At 49.1% G+C, this 23,143-nt stretch overlaps 1 protein-coding gene across 1 annotated transcript in view; it reads left to right on the top strand.

Annotated features, from left to right (window-relative positions):
• The window catches only part of LOC130707624 (golgin subfamily A member 7-like), a 47,125-nt gene that overhangs the window by 5,685 nt on the left and 18,297 nt on the right, over window positions 1-23,143 (top strand). Inside the window, exons 4-5 of the mRNA XM_057543434.1 lie at window positions 1,055-1,194; window positions 18,020-18,179. The gene's annotated coding sequence lies outside the window, so the exon portion shown is untranslated. The remainder of the gene's footprint in view (window positions 1-1,054; window positions 1,195-18,019; window positions 18,180-23,143) is intronic.

Genomic DNA, 23,143 nt, shown 5'->3' with positions numbered 1-23,143 from the left:
CAGCCAATGGCTCTAGACCAGCGCCCTGGCCTGCGGGAGCTTTATCTCAGAACGTGAACATGGCAGCCGGATCTGGCACCAAAAGCCCCTCCTGGCCTGCGACTTGCCACCAGCTGCTCCTGGGGGTTGCTTTTCATTCATTCAACAAGTATTTCTGGAGGGCCTATCAGGTGCCAGGCACTGCACCACATATTGAAGGTGGAGCGGCACACAAGATTGTGAGGCCTGGCCCTCCGGAGGTCACATGCTAGCATAGGGGACAGGCAATAAACAAATATACACAAAATATTAGGTCAGATGGAGGGGACAGCGTGTGATAGGGGTGCTCTTTTCAACTGGGAAATGAAGCAGAGGCCCAAAGAAGTGGGGGAGGGGCCACGTGGCTGTCTGAGGCAGGAACAGTTCTGAAAGTGGGAGCTGAAGGTGGAAAGGCCAGTGAGGCGGGACCCCGGCTGGCACTTTCAGGGTGTAGCAAGGAAGGCAGTGTGGCTGGAATGAGTGGGAAGGGAGAGGGAGGGTATGAGACCGGCGAGTGGAGGGGCCAGACCCTGCGTGTTCTTTACAGGTCTGAGTTGCTGTGCTTATTCTGTGTCTGCCTGGGAGTGGAGCTGTGCCCTCCCAAGGCGGCTTGGACATGCCAGGAGCCGATTACAGAGCAGGCTATCAGAGTCACCCCTTTGCTTCCCCTCTCTTTTGGCTTCCTCCACCCTTGCACCCCCTTCACCTGTTCTAAAAAGCAGGATTAGAGAGAATTTGGAGTCAGAAATCTCTGGATTCCAGACCAGGCTCCATGACTTAGTAATTGTGTGAGCTTGGTGAGTGATTTAAACTCTCTGACCCTTGGCCTCTATGTCTGTAAAATGGGGCTGAACATACCTACTGCCTAAATAGCTATGAAAGCTAAGCGTCCACCCACCCCTGACCCTGTGGGTGTGCTCCTAGGTACTTAACTGAGGGAGGTAAATGTGCATGTCCAAAAAGGCACGGGCAGGGTGATCCTGGGGGTTGGTCACAATAGCCCCGAAATGGAATCAACTCTGGCGTCCATCAGCAGAAGAATGGCTAAATGAGGTGTGGTATCGCCCTGCAATGGAATAATACACAACAACATAAAGAAACTGCGGAGAGACGGATGCAACAACATGAATGAATCTGACATGCTGTTGAGTGAAAGAAGCCAGGCGCAAAGAATAGGTACGTGTTATTCCATTAATAAGAAGTTCAAGAACAGGTAAAGCTAATCTATGGTGAGAGAGGCTAAGATAGTGGTTATCCTTAGGGGTTGCGGACTGGAAGGGGGCTTGAGAGAATCTTCTGGCATGTTGGAACTGTTTTTTGTCTTGATCTGGTTGTCACACAGGTTGATACGCATGTCAAAGTTCATTGCACTTGAGCTCCATGAACGATTTGAGATTCATGTGCAACATGCTATGTATATTTCAATTAAAAGGTAAAAAGAAAAAAGTGCACTACCTGGAAAGCTGGTGAAGAGTAAATGAGATGGAGAATGTAGTTGTGCGTGTCTCAGAATCGGCACCTGCAGACATTCCCTGCTTCCCAGTGCCACTCTGAGGGGCAAGGACTGCCTTCCAGCACCCGTGTCCTGTCATGGACCAAGCATTAGCTAGGCTCAGATGATGCCGTGCTGTTAGAATTGAGGGATGGAAGGGGACTCGGTCTTTTTTTTCTGTTGCTTTGCTTTGCGATGAGAAGATTATAGTCTTCATCATTAAATATGGTAACTCGCCGGTGCTCAGGTCCCCAGGGCTGGTGTGCAGTGGAGACCCTGAAGTGGGGAGCGTTCCGCTTTCCTGGTCGGGGGCCGATGAGATGGCATTGAGAGCATCCCCTCTATTTGTAGATGGGCAAGATTCCCCAGAGAGAGCCTTGAGGACCCCAGGTTCACCCAGCAATGGAGTGGCAGAGCCCCACCCTCACCTCTCATTGGCCCACATCCAAAATGCCCTCAGGATCAACTGGCTGGGGACAACTGTACCACTTCCATCCTTCCACCCTGTCCCGAGGTCACTGTCCCAAGCCCAGGGAGGGGAGTGACATCCCCAAGGCCACACAGGAAGTCTGCAGCAGAGCCAGGCAAGGCCATGGGCCGAGGGGAGAGTGAGAGGCTGAAGGCTTGGGCCGCCAACCAAGCTTCTCCCTTATGCCCGGGGGGACACGGCCCCTCCTGAGCAGAGGCTGGGGGTGTGTTCCTTCTGCTCTGAAGAGGGAGTGCATCTATAGTATTCATGCGGGGAGTACTTGGCATGAGGGGGGCTTCTCTGCCAGGTACTGTGGAGGGTGAACCCCAGCCCCGCAGCCCTTCCTATCTTGGGGCCACGATCTAGGATCCACCTCCCCTTGGTGCCACTCCTTTGCCTGCTTCCAGCAGAAATGTCACAGACTGGCCCTGTTTTCAACCTGCATGAACTTGGTCTGACACAGGCACCTCGGTAGGTGTGAGGCGGGGGCAGCTGGAGGGAGAGTCCAGAGATGAGTGACCCAGCCCAGGACCAGCCCGGGACTCATCTCTCACTTCTCACCTGCCTCCAAGTGTCAGTTTCAGTGTCACCTCCTCAGAAGGGCCTTCCCTCCCTGACCTTATGTCCCGCTTCCCGCCCTCTCTCACAGCCCGTTCTGCTTCTTCACCACCCTTGTCACTCACCTGTAGTTCTCTCTTCAGAGGTCTGTCTCGCCCCACAGGACTGTAGGCTCATCCAGGGCAGGAGCTGGGTCTGTCTCATTCACCGCTAGGCCCCTGTGCCTGGCACATACGTGTAGCAGTAGATGTTTGAGGGAAGGATAAATGAATGCACGAGGAAGAACTGCCGTGGCAGGGATGTAGACACCAGGGGAGGGAGTGCCAGGGAAGGAAGGGTTTGTTCTGGGTGTGTGTGTGTGTGTGTGTGTGTGTGTGTGTGTGTGTGTGTGTGTGGTGGGGGGGCCACTTGGGCTGAGCCTGTGTGACTGCAGGGGTTTCAGAGGGAGCTGCCATAGGTGGGGGAGGGCAGGAGGCCTCTCCTGCAACCTCTGGAACTCAGGTCCTTCCTTTATGGGCCAGAGGCCCCCTGCGAAGCTATGCCGAGTCCCTGCATCCGGGAGAGGCAGCGCCTGGGTCCACAGATGCAGGAAACCTGGGTCCCCTCCCTCCACAGCACTCCAAACAAGCGGAGCTGGAGAAACGTCCCTCCCCCTGGGGGAGGGGAGGCAGCCCAGGCCTTCTCCCCCTGGACACACTGGCCCTTGGACAGGGACTCTCCCTTGGGGCTTCTCTCCCTGGGAGGCCTTCGAGGGCCCCTAGCCCAATCCTCAGAGAGGGCCAGAGGCCCGCCCTGGGTCACACGGGGAGGAGAAGCCGAGCTGAGACTCACTTCCGGCCTGGGGTCTCCAGCTCCCACCGTCTATGTTGTGTAAGGGTCTCATTCAGCTTGGTCAGCACAGAGCAGGCAGCTCTCTGCAGTCAAACTGGGAGCCCAGTGTCCCCACGCAGTCTCGGGGAGCAGGGCCGCTGCCGTCGGGGGGCATCTTCTCTGGCAGTGCCCCCAGCCCATACCTGCTCACCTGCACCATGCTCAGGACGTAGTGAGAGCTGACTTCAGAAATGCCTGTTCTCTGGGCCTTGTCTTCTGACCCCCAGGGCGGGACCTGTGCCTCCTCCACCAGATCCAAGACTCAAGGTCCCAATTCTCTGGCCCTTTGGCAGTGAGTCTCACCCAAGGCTGGCTAGCACCCCCTCACATACCTCCTACTCCAGGCCAGACCCCTCTATAGGCTGGGGCTGCAGGCCTGGGTCAGGTCAGGGTGGGGTAGATCTTCCAGCGCCCTCTTCCTGGAAGCTCCTATACTCGTGGGCCATGTCTTATTTGTTCCTGTGCCCCCTGCACCCATCCTAGAGCCCGGCATAGAGTGGGCTCATGTGACATGAAAGAGGTGACTCGGGATGTCATTTGAGGGGCTCTAGGAAGAGATTCCGGGCCCCCCCAATGCCCCTCCCCCACCTCCCCAGGAACCACAGTCTGGAATTCCACTGAGAGAGGCACGTGGCTTGACATTCTCTTCATGGGAGTAAATGAGAAGATTATTCTGCTCCTGGGCCCGAAGGCCTCAGGAACTTCTGAGAGCCAGACTGAAGATACGGGCAGGGAGGGGTCTGCCAGCCTGGAAGAGAAGGGCTGAGACCCCAGGGAGGGGCGGACCTGTGGAGACAGGCCTGGGCGGCAGGGGCCCTTGGGGCTGGCGGGAACAGCAGGGCCCGTCTGGGAGGGAGCCTCTGACAGACGCTTTATCAGGCCCTGTCGCCGGCGTTATCTGTGGCTTCTCAGCAAAGAAGGAGCCACGGTCCTCAGCCACCCTCAGACCACTCCAGGCCTGGAACAAAGCAGCCGAGTCAGCTGGCAGCCCCATGGCTCCGCTGTTAGACCGTGGGTTCTGCAGCCCTGGGGCCCACGTGGGGTGTTCAGGCGGGTGGCTGACCCGGCCTGGCGACGGCCCGTCTACTGGGACTCCCCCGCCAAGTACCGGCTGCCACAGGGACCCCCTCCCTGGAGCCTGTCTGCAGAATGGGGATGGGGCACCGGGTCACCCCAGCCCCTGCAGGGCCCGGCTGAAATGTCAGCCACAAAGGACGGGACACAGAGGGGCCTGTCCAGGAACAAGGGCCAAGTGTTGGCATGGGATGATGGCCGGGGCTGAGCTGGTCAAATGTTTACTTGGAACGGTTCAAGTGGACACCCTCCGGCCACGGGGGCAGCTGGCGTCTGGCACGGGGCCCTTCTACCCACCACCACAGGGCACTGCAAGAGTTCAGACCCATCCCAGATGGGCTCAAATCCCAAAGCACCCAGAGGGGGCTGACAGTCTAGGCCTTGGCATTGTCACTCCCTCCCCATCTCTACCCACTGTGGGGGAGAGAAAGAGCTGGGAGGGCAGTTTCAACCTCCCTCATTTTGGAAGCACCCGCTTTTCTGGCCTCCCGCAGGGCTGCCGTGAATGGTTGGGCAGGTTGTGCTCTGCAACAGGACCCCTTTGCCACTGAAGCAAGTGGACCTGAAATCCTTGCAACTGGGCGAGGAGCTGCATCAGCCCAGAGGGTGCTTTTTTGCAACTGTCTGCTAGGAGGGGGCACCTTTGTGTGCCGAGCGTTGTGGACATTAAGATGACAACATGGCTCTTTTGGTAGGACTAGCTCATAGTCTGTTACAGATGGGGTCGCCTGATATAACACAGGATGCCCAGTTGGAATTGAATTTCAGGTAAACAACAAATACTTTTGTAAAGGTATAATTGTGTCCCATACCATATTGTAATGTCTGAATGTAATGGGTAAATAAAGTCTGGTCAAATCAGACTTCCCCCCAAATCCCCCTCAGCGCATAGGGTTCTAGGGGTCATGAAGGAGACTGTGGGAGGCTGAAGAGAGGCCAGTGTGGCTGGAGAGGAGCCTGAGAGGTAGCAGGGGCGAGGTGGCATGGACTTGGAGGCTGGGGTTCTCTGAGACGAGGACACAGGAGGGTTGGAGCAGGGGACTCACGTTGTAACAGGCTCCCTCTGGTGGTGGTGTTGAGAATCGTCTGGAGGGGCCCGGCCGATGCAGGCTGACCTGTGAGGTGACTGCAGCCATCCAGGCCAGATGACCAGGGCAGTGGTCGTGAAGCTGGAGACAAATGGCTGATTCTGGACACAGGAACTTTTTGTTACAGAAAACATCAAACATGTACAGAAGTAGTGAGAATAGTACAAGGAATAATACAAGGATGTCCCCATCACCCACTTTAACCATCATCAGCTCACAGCCAATTTTGTTCATGCAAACCTTTCACCCCTCTTGACAACTGGATTATTTTGAAACAAATCCCAGATATCATATTATTTCATCCATAAATATGTCAGTGTATATCACTGAAAGATAAGGCCTGGATATATTTGGAGGCAGGAGCCACCAGGAATTTGCCCCAAGACCTCAAGCAGCTATTAAGAGACAGGAGGCCCCTGACCTCATGAAACCCATTGCTGTGCAGTTAGTTCCCCGGTCTTAAGACCACCTCTCCTAAAGCTTTCTCATGTTTTCCTCCTCAGGCATCCTGTCTCCCATCCTCCTGTCTGCGTGCACTCCTAGCATGATGTTCCTTAGGCTGGGGTCTTGGGCCGCTGGCATTGACTCCCCGTTGAAAACTCCTGCCTTTTCCCCAGACCTTATAGCAGCCCGAAGCCTCTCCTCTTTCTGGTCTCTTGATAACAGGACTGTACAGTGTCTGGAACTGAGGCTCCCTACGAATTCAGGAAATTCAGGCACTCCGGGCGAGTGCGAGGGAAGCACTGGGAAGTCACTGAGTGAGGGACAAGGACAGAGATTCAGACATCAAGTAAGTTCAGGGAGGCTCTTTGCTTTCAGAAGGCCAACGCCCCAGGAAGCAGCCTGGCTTTACCTGTAATTTACTTGGAGATTTTGCATGGGTTCCTTCCCCTCTCTGGGCCTGGTCATGCAGGGCTTCTTTTTTTAAAAATTATTATTATTTTTATTTTATTTTATTTACTTCTGGCTGCGTTGGGTCTTCGTTGCTGCGCGTGGGCTTTCTCTAGTTGTGGTGAGCGGGGGCTACTCTTCGTTGCAGTGTGGAGGCTTCCCATTGCGGTGGCTTCTCTTGTTGCGGAGCACGGGCTCTAGGCGCGCGGGCTTCAGTAGTTGTGGCAAGCAGGCTCAGTAGTTGTGGCTCGCGGGCTCTAGAGCGCAGGCTCAGTAGTTGTGGCGCACGGGCCTAGTTGCTCCGTGGCATGTGGGATCTTCCCAGACCAGGGCTCGAACCCATGTCCCCTGCATTGGCAGGCGGATTCCTAACCACTGCACCACCAGGGAAGCCCCCATGCAGGGCTTCTACCTTCTCCCCTCCTCTCAGATTCTGCTCCCCAAAGTCCCTGGGATGGGAGGAGTTGAGGGGCAAAGCTGGACTTGGGGAGAGGATGCTGGGAACATGATAACTTTGGACCCAGCCACACACACATTGAACCCTGTGATGCAGGCATAGTAGCCCCACTTTACAGAAGACGAAAGTGAGGTGCAGAGAAGTAAAGACACTTGACTAGGATCCCCTAGTTTGTAGGCAGCACGACCGGGACTTGGGTCCAAGGCCAAATGCTCAGTGTTGGTGCCCAGGTGCCCCCATGTTTTTTGAGGCCCCACCCCAGGGCAGGGCCCTCCTCAGTAGGCCTAGTTCCTCTAGTGCAATCCAGATTCTGGCCATTCTGCCACCTCTGAGCCTCCTGAAGCCTGGTGCTCCTCCCAGCCTCCTCATGGTGACACTGGGAGGCTGACCCACCTTCCTACTCCAATCATTTTCACTCACTGAGCCCTGCTGAGGGCTGGACTCCATGGACACCAGATACACCAACACGTTTCTCTCATTTCATCCTCACAGCAACTGAGTGGGGTGTTATGCCCATTTTACAGATGTGGAAACTGATGCCCAGAGAGGAGCAGAGGCCTGCCCCAAGCCACACAGCCCCACTGTGGTGGAGCCAGGATTGAGACCAGAGTTCTCTGACTCCACGTGCTCCATCCACTACATTGCAAGGAACTGGCTCAGAACAGTAACCCAGTGCCATTTTGTTGTCCTGGCTTCCGGCAGCCTTTTTTTTCTTCCCCAGATAACTCCCCCGTCTTAGTTTCGCCTATGTAATCACACTCGATCTTTCTAATAATTGTGGGAGGCAGGTATGATGACTGGGTTTTATAGGTGAAGTGCCACACGTGTCTCCAGGGAGACTGTGTTCTGAAACTTCCTGAAATTTCCCCAAGGCTTGAGTTGCTCCCTTGAGCTGCCCACGGATGCTTACGTTCTTCTAGCACCCCCTGCAGTCTTTCAATGACATTAACTCACCCTGCTGGGTCATTTAGAAAGCTTTTCCTGCAAAGTTATCTTTCCCCTTTTAAGTCAATACCTCCCGCGGTTGCCACATCTGGGCCTTCCCCTCACAAGTTTGGACCCACCTTGTCCCTCCTTGGTCCCCATATTCAGCAACAGTTAAAACACATGTGCCTTCTGTAACTCCGTCTTCAAGAAACTAGGATATTAACAAAGGCTTAACAAACTACGGAGACTGTCAAGCTTGAGAATCACAAAAGTGAATCTGTGTTTCCACCTACCCGAGAGCTCTTTGGGGTGAGATCTGTGTTCTCCCATCAGGTTAGACTAATTGTCTTCCAGGGACGGGACGGTGTCTCCCGCAGGGTCCCCATGCCCTGGGTCGAGGCCCTGCAGAGCAATGACTCTGGCTGTGGGTGGAGAGAGGTGTCTCTGGGCTCTGCCCACCACCAAGCACGTGGGTGGCACTCCATGCCCAAAGCAGAAGGATGGGAGCCCTGTGTTTCCTGAGGCTCAGGCAGGACATAGGAAGGACAGGAAAGACCTGGGGGGGAGCCACTTTTGGCCCCTCTCTGAGCACCCGCCTGTCTCAGAACTCAGAGGAACTTGAACTTGGGCAGCAGTGGGACTGAATCCTTCCACGAGTGAGCAGGTTTGGACTGAAGCTATTGTTCCTGGAGGTGGCAGCCAGGGACTGGGCATTCACTGTGGGGAAAGGACAGGGTCAGGAGAGGGGAGGAGGAAAAAGGTCAGCTGATGTCAAAGGCCCGTGGTCTCGGGGACTCCACCCTGAATGTCCTGCTGCCCTTGGTCACCCCCCACTCTGGGCTCCCATAGGTCCCCCAACCTCCATCTCAAACAGGCCCATTCCCACTCTCACCTACTGCTCTTTCTGTGTTCTCTTTGTTCACTCATTCATCCGACATTCAATCAGCATTTAATCCATCATCTACCAAGTGCCCAGTTTTTGTCTGTTTGGGGGAGAGTTTATTGAGGTATAATCCACATATTGTATATTTACCCCTTTTTAGTATATGAGGTTTGGCAAATGTTTAACAGTAGTGTAAACACCACCATAATTAAGCTGTTGAATATATCCACCAATATTTCCTTCCTGCTCCTTTGTTATCAACACCCTCCCACTCCTAGTCCCTGACAGCCTCTGATCTATTTTCTGTCCCTAAAGTTTTGCCTTTTCCAGAATGCCACGTAAATGGAATCACACAGCAGGTAACCTTTTGAATCTGGCTTCTTGTACTCAGCATAAATGCTTTCGAGAGTCATTTGTGTTGTTCTGTGTATTCGTAGTTGGTTCCTTTTTTATTGCCCAGTCAGTTGTATTTCCATTGTATAGATGTACGCAGTGTATTTATCTGTTCACCCATTGATGAACATTTGGATTGTTTCCAGTGTTTGGCAATTATGAATAATGCCACTGTAAACACTGCATGTGTAGGTTTTTGTGCAGACATGAATTTTCATTTTGGGGGGGAAGCTACCTAGAAGTGGGGTTGCTGAGTCATATGTAAGTGTATGTTTTAACTTCAGAGGAATCCGCCCAACTGTTATCTGGAATGGCTGTACTAGTTTCAAAGTAATAATAAACTTTTAAAGTCTAAACTCTAACTTGAGTTGTCAAGACTGACAAATGCCAGGAGGAATTCTATTCCTAACTGGAAGCATCCCTTTTGGGGCAAATGTTAGTTTTCATTTCTCCAGGTAAATATCCAAGAGTGGGGTTGCTGGATCGTAGGTAAAGTGTATCATAAGACACTGCCAGACAGCTTTCCAAGATACCTGCACCATTCTGCGTTACCACCAGTAATGTATGAGTTTCAATTTTTCCACTTCCTTACCAAGTGCCAGGTTTGGTTTTTTTTTTAACATTTTATCATGAAAATTTCTAACATCTAAGAAAGTACAAAGAATAGTACTTTAATGACCCTCCACTTACTCACCAGCAGCCTTCCGCTACCTCCTCATCAGCCTTAGATCTTGTTTCCTCACCCCTCCCCAACAATGACCAAATTATTTTTGAAGCAAATCCCAGATGTCATTTCATTTTATTCATAAATATTCAATATTATCTTCCCCGGGGAAAAGGGAACCCTCTCGCACTCTTGGTGGGAATGTAAATTGATACAGCCCCTATGGAGAACAGTATGCAGGTTCCTTAAAAAACTAAAAATAGAACTACCATACGTCCCAGCAATCCCACTACTGGGCGTATACCCTGAGAAAACCATAATTCAAAAAGAGTCATGTACCACAATGTTCATTGCAGCACTATTTACAATAGCCAGGACATGGAAGCAACCTAAGTGTCCATCGACAGATGAATGGATAAAGGAGATGTGGCACATATATACAATGGAATATTACTCAGCCATAAAAAGAAATGAAATTGAGTTATTTGTAGTGAGGTGGATGGACCTAGAGTCTGTCCTACAGAGTGAAGTAAGTCAGAAAGAGAAAAACAAATACTGTATGCTAACACATATATATGGAATCTAAAAAAAAAGGTTCTGAAGAACCTAAGGGCAGGACAGGAATAAAGACACAGACGTAGAGAATGGACTTGAGGACACGGGGAGGGGGAAGGGTAAGCTGGGACGAAATGAGAGCGTGGCATGGACTTATAAATACTACCAAATGTAAAATTTTTTTTTTAAATTAATTAATTAATTTATTTTTGGCTGTGTTGGGTCTTCGTTTCTGTGCGTGGGCTTTCTCTAGTTGTGGTGAGCAGGGGCCACTCTTCATCACGGTGCGCGGGCCTCTCACTGTCGCGGCCTCTCTTGTTGTGGAGCACAGGCTCCAGACGCGCAGGCTCAGTAGTTGTGGCTCATGGGCCTAGTTGCTACGCGGCATGTGGGATCTTCCCAGACCAGGGCTTGAACCCGTGTCCCCTGCATTGGCAGGCAGACTCTCAACCACTGTGCCACCAGGGAAGCCCCCCAAATGTAAAATTGATAGCTAGTGGGAAGCAGCCACATAGCACAGGGAGGTCAGCTCGGTGCTTTGTGATCACCTAGAGGGGTGGGATAGGGAGGGTGGGAGGGAGACACAAGAGGGAGGAGATATGGGGATACATGTATATGTATAGCTGATTCACTTTGTTATAAAGCAGAAACGAACACACCATTGTAAAGCAATTATACTCCAATAAAGATGTTAAAAAAAAAACACATTAATGATGTCCCACCTAGCCAATCATCATTTTTTTTAATAAATTTATTTATTTATTTTAAAAAATATTATCTTTCCATGGTACTGTTATCACACCTAAAAGGTGTGCCGTTATCCCAGTTAATATCATCGTATGTCTAGTCAGGTCTCCCATTTTCCTGATTGTCTCCTGAATGTCATCATTTTTCTTTTTTTTTTTTACAACTTGGGTGTTTGAATCAGTATGCAAATAAGGTTCGGACATTGTGACTGGTTCATGTGTCTTTAAGTTACTTTGCTTGGAAGTCATTTGGAATAGTTCTTCTCTTTGTGGTTATATCACTAACTCAATGTATAGACTTGTTTGCTTCATTTTACTTCCAGTTTTTATGAATTTGTTTAAAAATTTTAAATTTTATTTATGGTTCCAAAGTCTATCATACAGTATATATTTACAAAGGTCTAACTTTTATTTGTGCCCTCCTCATTCAATCCCCCCTTCCTAGAACTGTTAATTTTAAAAAATTATGCTTTATCCTTACATTGATTTTCATATATACACACACATATATGTGTGTTCCTTACATTGATTTATATATATATATATACACACACGTGTGTGTGTATGTACATATAACATACACAGATGTCTACACAGATATTCGTATCCCTCCCTCCTTTTCTTAGTTAAGTGTGACCATACAGGCACACTTTCCTCCACCTTGTTTGATTCATTGTACATCTCGCCCTGCGATCTCACCCACAGTGGTCTGTTGAGATCTCCCCTGGTCTTTGCCGCCAGAATCTTCCTTTGTGCTGAAAACCACAGTCCCCTGCTGGTGGACATTTTCCTTCTTTCCAGTCCTTTGCTGTTACAAATAGAGTTGCAGTAAAAAGCCTCACGCTTCCATCTTTTGGCGTACTGGTTGGAGTCGATTCCCAGCAGTGGGATTCCCGAGTCCCAGCTTGAACACACATAGTGATTTTGCTAGCTTTTGCCCAATTCCTTTGCAAAGGGATCACACCATTTTGCATTCCCGTTAGCTGCACAGGGCTTGTTTCCCCATGGTCTCCCCAGCAGAATGTGTTGCCAAACTTTTGGATTTTTGCCCATCTGATAAGTGGGAAACAGTATCTCAGAGTAGTTTCAATTTGCATTTCTTTTATTTGATTGAGGTTGATCGTCTTTTCATATGGCTAAGGGCCATTTGCATTTCTTTTTCTGTGAAGTGTCTGGTAATATTTTTAGCCCTTTTTTTCTAGAAGGTTGTTGGTTTATTCCTTCTCTACTTTTATTTGTTTATATATTTTTTTATATCTTCTAATTCCTGTACCTTTTTTTAAATATAAATTTATTTATTTTATTTTTGGCTGCGTTGGATCTTCGTTGCCACCCGTGGGCTTTCTCTAGTTGCAGCGAGTCGGGGCTACTCTTCGTTTCGGTGCGCAGGCTTCTCATCGTGGTGGCTTTTCTTGTTGCGGAGCACGGGCTCTAGGCTCACGGACTTCTATAGTTGTGGCTCGCGGGCTCTAGAGCGCAGGCTCAGTAGTTGTGGCACACGGGCTTAGTTGCTCCGCGGCATGTGGGATCTTCCCGGACCAGGGCTCGAACCCTTGTCCCCTGCATTGGCAGGTGGATTCTTAACCACTGCGCCACCAGGAAAGCCCTCCTTCTCTACTTTTAGAAGCTGTTTATAAATTAGAAACATTAATCCCTTGTCTATGATAAAGGTTCAGGTATTTTCCCCACTTCATCATTGGTCTTATTTGTTCAATCATTCATTCATTCATTCACCAATCTCAAGCCACCTGATGCTGGGGATGCAGCAGCTGTGAACAGGGTGGTCCTGAGGGACTCCACTGCCATGTGATGCCCAAGCCAGACCCTTGGACTGATCCTGGACAGTCCCTGCCCCTGCCCCTCCCCGTGCTGTCCTTTTTGCCCCCGGACCCCTCTCCTGCAGCCCAGTGACCGCCCTTCCTGAGTCCTGCCCTGCTCAGGCCCTCAGCACCTCGTAGTCTGTGCTCAGTGGGGGCCAGAAAGGGAACTGAGTATCTCTCTATCTCCCCCAACATGCCTGGCACCTGATGAGTGAGGGAGTGAAGAAAGAGCAAGTCAGTGAATGAATGACTCTTAGGAGGATGAAACAGCCTCTCAGCCCAGGAAGCCAAGTCAGAGGGGAGCTTGGAAAAGCACCTTTAGGGTCAAGGTTTCTTAAGCCCTCACATTCTCTTCAGACCTAATTCAGGTCAGAATTGCTACTCTCAAATTGCTCTCAGCCAATATATAATACTGCTGCATTTCATGATTTAAAAACATGTCTGCTTATTGTAGAAAATGTGGAAAATACAGAGAGGTACAACAAAGAAAATAGAAATCACCCATTACCCAGAGTAAACCACTGTGGACATTTCATTCAACTTTCTTTTTTTACATATTTTATTTTTACATCTCTATATTTACATATTTTACATATTATGTTTTTTACATATTTTATATTTATATATACATGCACAGACACACAATACCCCTTAACAGTATAACGTACATATGTCCTCATGGCATTAACCTTCAGCACATCATCATGATTTTAAATGATTGTATAATATGCCTTGAAATGAATGTATCATATCCTATCACCATTACTTAACCTCTCTGTGTCTCAGTTTCCTCATCTATAAAATGGAGATAATAGGTGCTTCCTCCTAAGTTCCTTGTGAGGGTTAATTGTGATTCCATTCATGGTAAGCACTCAGGGGGTGTTAGACAATGCCATTATTATTATTACTATCATTTCCTAATTGTGGACATTTAAATTCTAATTTTATTCTATTGCAAGTAACACCGTAATGAACCTCTCTGCTCGTGGGACTCCCACCTCCAAACTAAGCACCCCGGTGACAGAATGTGAGCAAGGCTTGCTGGGGAGACCCCTTGGCTGAAAGTTAGGACAGCAGGCATTTGCCACTGGAAGCCTGGGGACAGGGCAGTCCAAGCAGGGGAACAGCATTGGTAAAGGCTCAGAAGCTTGAAAGATCGTGGGAGCTCTGATGTGTTTGGTTTGACCACAATTCTTGTCCCCATTTTACTCCGTAGCGGTGGTGTGAATGCTGGGTGTGCTGGCCCAGGGGGTACCTCTTTCTCAGGCTTGATCCTGTTGATTTTCAAGTTGAAGTTTATGAGCCATCTGCTCACATCCAGCTGTTGAGGTGGCCACTTCCTCCTCCTTCCCCTTGACCACATCACTCTGCTCTCTGAGCCTGGGTTTCCTCATAAGTAAAACAAGGCAGGTGGATTTGTTGGTTTCTACCCTCCCTTCTGCCTGGGGTGGGTGCTTAAGCCCACTCTGGGCTCTCTCTTTGCTGGGATGCTGGAGGTGCCCTCTGGTGGCCAATATTGGCCATGCAACCCAGAAATGGGCTTGGCAATCTGCCTGGCCCTCTGAGTGGGTTTAAGTGTGCATGTGGGTGTGAGTGTGCCTGTGTATTGGAATGGTACACAGGGGATATGTGACAGCCTCATGATACATAAAATTCAGAGCTTTTCTAACTCTCTGATGGCAAAAGATGGCGAAAATTTTCTGGGGCCTTCCAGGGGCACCCAGGGTTGCAAAATTTCCTGGGACACCCATCTTACTAGTACACATTGAGAACATTACTCCTCTGCTCAAAATCTCATCCTTGTCCCTCTGATGAGCAGGGTAAATATCAAACTCCTGGCCAGGACATTTAGGGTCCTTCAGAAGCTGACTCCTGCTTGTAACCAATGGCCCCTGTGGCCCCTTTTTTCACTCTTGTCTTTCTTTCCTGTCCCACTCCAGGCAAGCTACCTGACCCATTCCCATCTCCTAGTCTCTGCTCATGCTGGTTCTTTTTCCCAGAGTGTCCTACCCTCTCCTTTAGTCCCCATAGCATCTTTCAAGACTTGGCTAAATGCAACCTCCTCTAGGAAGACCTCTTGGATTTTTCCACTTGGGTCTGAGCTCTCCTTCCTCTGAACCTCCCAGTAAATACATCTGTCTCCTGGTATACAGAGAACTAGGGCTTACCCAGGTAACTCGGGTTGAAGATATCCAGTTCAGTAGACCCTCAGATATGGCGCAGACTCCATGTCTGCTCCATGTCTGAGTCCTTCCAAACATTGGTATCCAGGCTGCCCTCTGCAGAGCCCTGACTCCCATCCTCTCCTCCACCTCCTCTGAGCCCTTGGCTTTAGCCAGAAGGGGCAGCTTTCGTGGAAGGAGGTCTGGTGGTAGAGGAGAAAGACATGAACCTTGGGCCAGACTCCTATTGGACACTGCCATTCAGAAGGCAAATGGCTGCCCAGCACACAGCCTCCAGCTGCTGAGCTGTGTGTGGGAGGCTGGTCTCTGGGTGAACGAAGGGTCAGATCCAGTCACTGCCCAGCTCTTTCCTTCAAGGACAGGAGTCATAACTGCAGCCCTAGCAATAATGCTCTTGGTTATTTGTAGAAGTCTGCTATTGTCAGTTTGTTGTGCTCTCTAACATGAAATTCTCATACAACCCATTTGTAGATGAGGAAACAGGGGATCAGAGAGGCTAAGTAACTTGCTCAAGGTCACACAGCTCTGAGTGTGAATGCTCAAACTCAGTCTCTGCTTTCCAAGCATCTCCAAATCCTGTGCAGTTGCTGGAATACTCTGCTGTCACTGTGTCTTGCACAGAGTAGGTGATTAATGAATTCCTGGATAACAAAACACGGACATAATGAACATATAGCTATCCCTTTCTGCTAGTCTTCCAGGCTGCCTCAGGTCCACATCTTCACCTTTGTGTGTGGGAAGAGTCCCAGAACTGGGATTGTCCGAGAGGGGAATGGCTCCAGGGGGCTGAAGGGGTGGTGGTACCTGGATCCCAGGAGAGGTGAATTCCCTGCGTCTGGGTTTTAGGGGTAGTAGGTCTTGGGCATGGCGAGGACTGGCACCTGCTGGCCCACTGGCCCAGCTGGTGTATGGCCCATGGATGTTGCATAACTTCAGAAGGCACAGAATGGTGCTGTGGCCAGGACTGGCCTACAGGGTAAGGACCTGGAATTAATCCAGATTCCCTGAGGAGCAGATACCAAGACAGACGAGATGTGCAAGAGATTTATTAGGGGACATATGTGTAAGGGGAAACGGGGAGGAAGCCAGGGGAGCCTGGGAAAGCATCCGACCTTGATGCGGATCTGACCCCGATGTGAAGGAGGAAGGGAAGGGGAGAAGGCTGAAAGGAAGCATTTTTGACTGTAGAGGATTCTAAGAAAGTTCTCAAGGCCAATGGGAGTCTTCTAGCCAAGACGCCTGTCAGAGGGGTCCCACTGCTCCTCAAAATGGGTCTCCTTTGTATTCCTGCCACGCGCAGTCACTGGTGTGTGGGAAGCACAGCCTCCGCAGGCACGACTCATGATGTGCTTAGTGGTGGAAAGGCAGGCATCATAAGTGATGGTGAGAAGACCCTTTCTGGAGTGGTGCTGGTATGAATGCTGTATGTGTTGGCCTGGGGGTTCCTCTCTCTCAGCCTTAATACTACTGACTTTCAAACTGAAGTTTAAGAGCAATCTGTTCATGTCCGACTGTTGAGGTGGCCGTCCCTCCCCTTGACCACGTCATCCTCTTTTATGAGTCTCGGCTTCCCACATGTAAAATGGTCATTAAGGCCTAGAGCGCAGCTGCTGAAGCCATTGGTCAGTTTCGTTCCCCAGGTAGAGATCTGAGAGGGGCTTCCTCACGGCCGCGTCCCTGGCCTCCCGGGTCCTCCTGTCACCGGCCTGGCCTGGAGAACGGCCACAGGCGCCCACAGCTGGAGGGAAGGGGAATTTGGGCCCCTGGAAACCCAGGAGAGAAGCTGATTGGCCCAGCCTGGGTCAGGGGTCTGGCTCTGGGCCAATCAGCTATGGCCAGCGGGTGGAGCCACTTGCCAGGCTGTCCATTCTGTAGGGCCTCGGGAGGCTGCTCTCTGAAGTGCAGGTGTCATTCATGGGGCAAGGGCACTGGCAGGGCAGGTGAGGCAGTGCAAGGTGTTGGTGGCATTCTCTTGCTGAATGTGTCAGTGTGACACACCCGGTGGCTCCCTGAGGCCAGGAGCTGGACTTTTTTTTTTTTTTTAATTTATTTATTTTAGGTTGCGTTGGGTTCCACATTGCTGCGCGCCGGCTCTCCCTAGTTGCAGTGAGCGGGGGCCACTCTTTGTTGCGGTGCGCGGACTTCTTACTGCAGTGGCTTCTCTTGTTGTGAAGCACGGGCTCCAGGCGCGCGGGCTTCAGTAGTTCTGGCACGCAGGCTCAGTAGTTGTGGCTCACAGGCCTAGTTGCTCCGCGGCACGTGGGATCCTCCCGGACCAGGGCTTGAACCCGTGTCCCCTGCATTGGCAGGCGGATTCTTAACCACTGCGCCACCAGGGAAGCCCCAGGAGCTGGACTTTTGTTTGTCGTGGTGCTGGGGCCTGTGCTCTGCCTCCCCGCAGGAGGGTGTGGGCTGGCCTGACCCGCTATTGCCCACCCTGAATGGCTGACCTCTGCTGGCCGGAACAGGCACTATGCCTACCTGATGGCCTCCACCCCAGGGAAGGAACTTCAGGATCTGTCTTCCCATTAGCCTGGAAGCCCCAGGTAGGCAGGGAACACTGAGATTAAACAGCCCAGGCTGTAGTCTTGGGTTTGGGTCTGGCTCTTCTACTAACCTGAGCAAGTTCCTTCTCTCCTCTGGCCTCAGTTCGCTCATCTGCGAAGTGGGTATCATCACACTGAGCTTGTGGAGAAGAGGCTGTGTGCTGTGGAGGTTTGGGGCTCAGTGTTCAAGCCAATTTGAATTCAGCTTATCCAGTTACTTGCTTTGTGACCTGGGGCAAATTAATCACTCTCTAGAAGCCTCAATTTTCCCATTTATAAAATGGGAATGAAGAATCCCTCTTTTGTTCTTCAAAAGGTAATGTGCTCTGCGCCAGCTGGGGGTACACTCACTCATTTCTTATCCTCTCCTCTTCCCGGACCCCAGCCCTCACAGCTCCCTGGCTAATGAGTCAAGCAGTGATCGGTGTCAGGCCCACAGCAGGGACTCAGCCATGCAGGAAGAGTGGGAATGTACTGCAGAGCTCCTGCCCGGGGGGCCGCCACATCATCCACTCAGAGTTTATGGAGTACTTCCTGCCTGGCAGGTAAGTCCTGGCCCTGAGGGGTTCCCGGGCACTTCTGCACAGGGCAGGCTGTGTCCTTCTGTGTGAACACTCACTGCAGGCTTGAGAGGAGCCTGTCTTGGATGTCTGGACATCTGGACATCAATCCGGTCTTTGCTACTCAATCCCTGTGTGGCCCCCCCAAACTAAACAAAGATTCCATGAGTTGGGGAGGGAGGAGACTCATATGGGAAGTGAGGAGAGGATGGATCTCGCCGTTGGGTCTGGGGATCCAAGCATGGAGAGGCCTTGGGCCTCTGGGGCAGCTGAGGAGGTGGGAGGAGCCTGGACCTCCTTGTGCCGTGACAGGTACTGGAGTAGAAGCGGAAGTCATCTGGTGGGCACGCCTAGGCGGATGGGCCTGATGTAGCTTCACAGAGCTCCCAGGAGCAGCACAAGGCTCCTGTGTGCCCAAGAGGGTTTCCCACCGCCTGGAGAGGTCTGGATGCAGCAGTGTGTGTCTGATATGCCCAAGAGTGGCACAGACAAGGCACAGAGGGTGGGAGGATCCGGAGAGGTGGAGGTGGAGCCCAGAGGGAGGCCTTTTGTGCTCAGTGGGCACCAATGTCTGATGTCCAGACATCTCGTGGGAGGACAGCAAGGCAGATGCCCAAGAACTGCATCTTCCTCGTGTTCCCCCTCCCCTGCCTCAGCACCACATAATCGCCACCCCAACCCAAGAACTGAGATGTAGTCTTGACTAAGATGAAGAGTGCTCCATCCAAGTGAAATGAGGGCTCAAAATAGAAATACAATCAGCTAGATAAGAAAGTTCTACTTCTCATGTACCTTGGTTTGTAGTCTGAGATTTGTACCTGCCACCCAGGGATAAAGAGGACGTGACACAGGTTCATACAGGTGAGAAGAGGTGGCTTTCAAAGATAATCAAACTAACATTAGTCTTAACATCTGTAATGCCGGACAACAAAACTTCCACAGATTATTAGGGAAAAGATTTGTGATCCAATTCTTTGTCCCAGTCAAGATACCATTAATTCTGTCAGGGCGTTTTTGGGGCTCATGAAGACTGAACAAAATACTCAAAGAAATACTCAAACCAAATGAAACTGGGTTACAAGAGAGATTTCAAGATATGGGATGAAAAAGCGTATAGGAAATAATAGGAAGAAATGGCTACATATAGTTAAATCTAAATGAATGATGATGTGATTAATAATTTGTGATTTTTTAAAGTATAGATTCTTGAAACAAAGCCATTCTGTAAGGGAAAACTTATTAAGAGTCAGAAATGAAATGATCGAAGTCCGCAGTATCCAGTGGGGCAGCCACTAGTCACAGGTGGCTCTTTACGTTTAAATTAATTAAAATTAAATACAATCCAATATTCAGTTCTTCAGATGCACTAGCCACTTTTCACGTGTTTAATGGCCACACATGGGTAGTGGTTACTGTATTGGCCATTGGACATAGAACATTTCTATTATTGCAGAAAATTCTTTTGGGCATCACTGGTCTAAATTATCCAAATAATATAACAAATCCATGGAGGGGAAAGGATGTTTTGGAGAGTAGAGAATAAAAGTATTCTAAAGATCTTTTAAAAGTATAGGGGAGAAGTAAACAGGCGAAACCAGCAGCAAAACTGAAAAGCAGAGTCGAAGTTCTAAATAAGCAAGTGGTGATGGTGGTTGTGATGGGATTTGACATAAGGAAGAAAGAGAAACTTGACCAAGCCAGAAAAGGCAAAGGAGAAAGAGGGAGAAAAATATAATCAGTGGTAAATATGAAATTAGGCGGGAGAAATAAAACTAAGTTCATGGGCTTCCCTGGTGGCGCAGTAGTTGAGAATCTGCCTGCCAATGCAGGGGACACGGGTTCAAGCCCTGGTCTGGGAAGGTCCCACATGCCGCGGAGCAACTAGACCCGTGAGCCACAATTACTGAGCCTGCGAGTCTGGAGCCTGTGCTCCGCAACAAGAGAGGCCGCGATAGTGAGAGGCCTGTGCACCGCGATGAAGAGTGGCCCCCACTTGCCGCAACTAGAGAAAGCCCTCGCACAGAAACGAAGACCCAGCACAGCCATAAATAAATAAATAAATAATTTTAAAAAAAATCTAAGTTCATTAGCTATCACAATAACCATGATCTGGATGAATTCCCCTATCGGAAGTCAAAGATGTCATTTCCAATAGATATATAGAGAAAAATCCACTGGGACAGAATATCTAAAATGCTAGATAATTTATATCATAGCTTAGATGACAAAAAATAAGGGAAGTGTCAAGGTTCGGAAGCATCAGGAAATCTTGAGTCCACAGAGGTAAACATGTTTTGGAGCCAGCATTTGCCCAGAGGGTATCTGCCTATCTCTGGTGACTCAAAGTCTGGCTTTAACAGGCTACACAGCTCATGGAACAGAAGATAATTCCTGGGGCCCAATCAACGTGAGAAATAGGGCTCCTGCATAAAGCTAGGATCACAAAGGGCTAGTAAACTAGGGAAAAAAAGTGTCTACAGAGATTTGTCTGTCTCTATCTTCACTGGGGTTGGAGCAGAGGAGAGAAGGGTCTTCCCTGAGAATCTCTGGACGAGCCCAATTTCAAGTGGGTATGCTGCCAGGATCACACTGCCTATATTGTTCCCCGTGTTCCCCTCCTCCAAAAAAATTAACTAAAAATGTAATCTAAAGTATTCCCCAGATGCCTGATGAAGCAATTGCAAATGCTCCCTGGAGAAACACACTTTAAATCTAGGTTTCAAAGAATTCTCACAGATAAACTTCCAAGGAACAGGAAGTCATAGTGAAAAAAAAAAAAAGAATCATTAAACAGAAACTACATGAAATGAGTGTCAGCAGAAACAACATTGCTGAATCAGACCAACAATGATTGAATATATTGGAATTATCTATTATAAAATATGAAATAATTATGTGTGGTTTGCTTAAAGAAGTTAAAGAGGTGATAGGATATACGACAAAAGAATGACAGTATCAAAACTGATCAGTTGAATTTGAAAAAGAACCAAATAGAACTTCTAGAAATGACAAATGTAATTGAAATTAAAACCCAGTGGTTAACACAACAATGTAAATCAACTGTAACTGAATAAAATAAATAAAAAAAAAAACACCAATGGATGACAGACTAGTTCTGGGAAACATGGAGTAAACACACTCTGTCTCCTACTGAATTCAATTATAAACCCTGGATAGAATGTATGGACCAGCTATTTGAGGACTTGGAAAGTAAATGGTATCCAATAGATGAGAGAAGGAAACAAGAATTTGCCGTACAAGTGAACTGGGGTGAGTATCTCATTTTTTTTTTTTTTTTCCTCCAGTATTGCCTGACCTAGACTCAAAAGCAGCCTGAAACTTGGAAGGGTGGACCAGGTACGGGCAGGAAGAGCTCCAAGATAGAGCTTTTGGTCTGAAGAGTAGGAAAGGGGCTCCTAAGGATCAGAGGGAGAGCTTTCCTGTTTATTTTTTCTTTTCTTCCAAGATCTCCCATTCCAGCCTTCAGGCAATCTTGCAGTGGTGGTAGTGGCAATGGTGATGACACCATCAGCCAAGAAGGTACCTAAAATTCCAAGAGAAAGAAAACCTTCTCTCTACCAGAAGACCTGTGACTGCAAGAGCCTGGGCAAATTCTCTTTGCTTTTCCCCCCACTCTCTGTCCTCCCACTGCTTAGCCCCAGACACAGAGGCAGTCATAAGAAGTGCATAGCAGAACTGAGAAACTAAAGCCCCAGATTTCTGGCTGGGGGACTGGGAATGGAGGCCTCAGGGATCCAAAAAGTGTTGGGGTGATTGTGAAAAGGAGAGAGCACAAGAGAGTAATCCCATAACTTTGTGTATGAACTTCCGGGATCACCTCCAAACTGTGGATGTATGGATCTGATCCTAAACAGAATACCAAAGGTTTTGAGAACTGATCTATGGGGCAGAGCACCACCCAGATCCCAGACTGGCCACCGATGTTGCACATGTAGGATACGTTTGAACAGCACTGCAAAAGGCTTTGAAAACTTAACTGATATTGGAGCTGGAGCCCACAGAAAGTGGGTTGAAACATATGGCCTGAACCTAGCCTAGGTCAATATATGTATAAATCAACATTCTCCTTAGTAAACAAGACCCAGAGTCACATAACATGATATACAGAATGTCCAGGATACAATCTAAAATGACTTGGGCTACAAAGAGCTAGAAAAATCTCAACTCACAGTAAAAAGGCAATCAATAGATGTCAACCCTGAGAAAACACAGATGTTGAAATTATCAAAGACTTTAAACTATCTGGGGACTTCTCCGGTGGCGCAGTGGTTAAGAATCCGCCTGCCAATTCAGGGGACACGGGTTCGAGCCCTGGTCCGGGAAGATCCCACATGCTGCGGAGCAACTAAGCCTGTGTGCCACAACTACTGAGCCTGTGCTCTAGAGCCCGCAAGCCACAGCTACTGAGCCTGCATGCCACAACTACTGGAGCCTGTGCTCTGCAACAAGAGAAGACACCGCAATGAGAAGCCCACGCACCGCAATGAAGAGTAGCCTCCGCTCACCGCAACTGGAGAAAGCCCATGCACAGCAATGAAGACCCAACACAGACAAATATAAATAAAAAAGAAAGAAACTCAGCAAATTTCAAACAGGATAAACTCAAAGAAATCACCTCCCAGATACATTAGAATCAAACTTCTTTAAACTAAAGACAAAGAAAAAAATCTTGCAAGTAGTCAGATAGAAAAAGCACACATCTACAGCAGAACATATCTTTGAATGACTGTTGATATCTCATCAGAAACCAGAGGCTAAAAGGAAGTAAAACAACTTTTTAAAAAATTGAGGTATAGTTAATTTACAATGTTGTATTAGTTTCACTTTGCTGTACACTAGAAACTAATATATATAATATATAACATATAATATATATATATATATATTCTTTTTCAGATTCTTTTCCATTATAGGTTATTACAAGATAT

Source organism: Balaenoptera acutorostrata, chromosome 3 (assembly GCF_949987535.1).
Source record: "Balaenoptera acutorostrata chromosome 3, mBalAcu1.1, whole genome shotgun sequence".
Classification (NCBI taxonomy): domain Eukaryota; kingdom Metazoa; phylum Chordata; class Mammalia; order Artiodactyla; family Balaenopteridae; genus Balaenoptera; species Balaenoptera acutorostrata.
The sequence above is the reverse complement of the archived record's forward strand: the minus strand, read 5'-3'. Positions and strand labels throughout refer to the sequence as shown.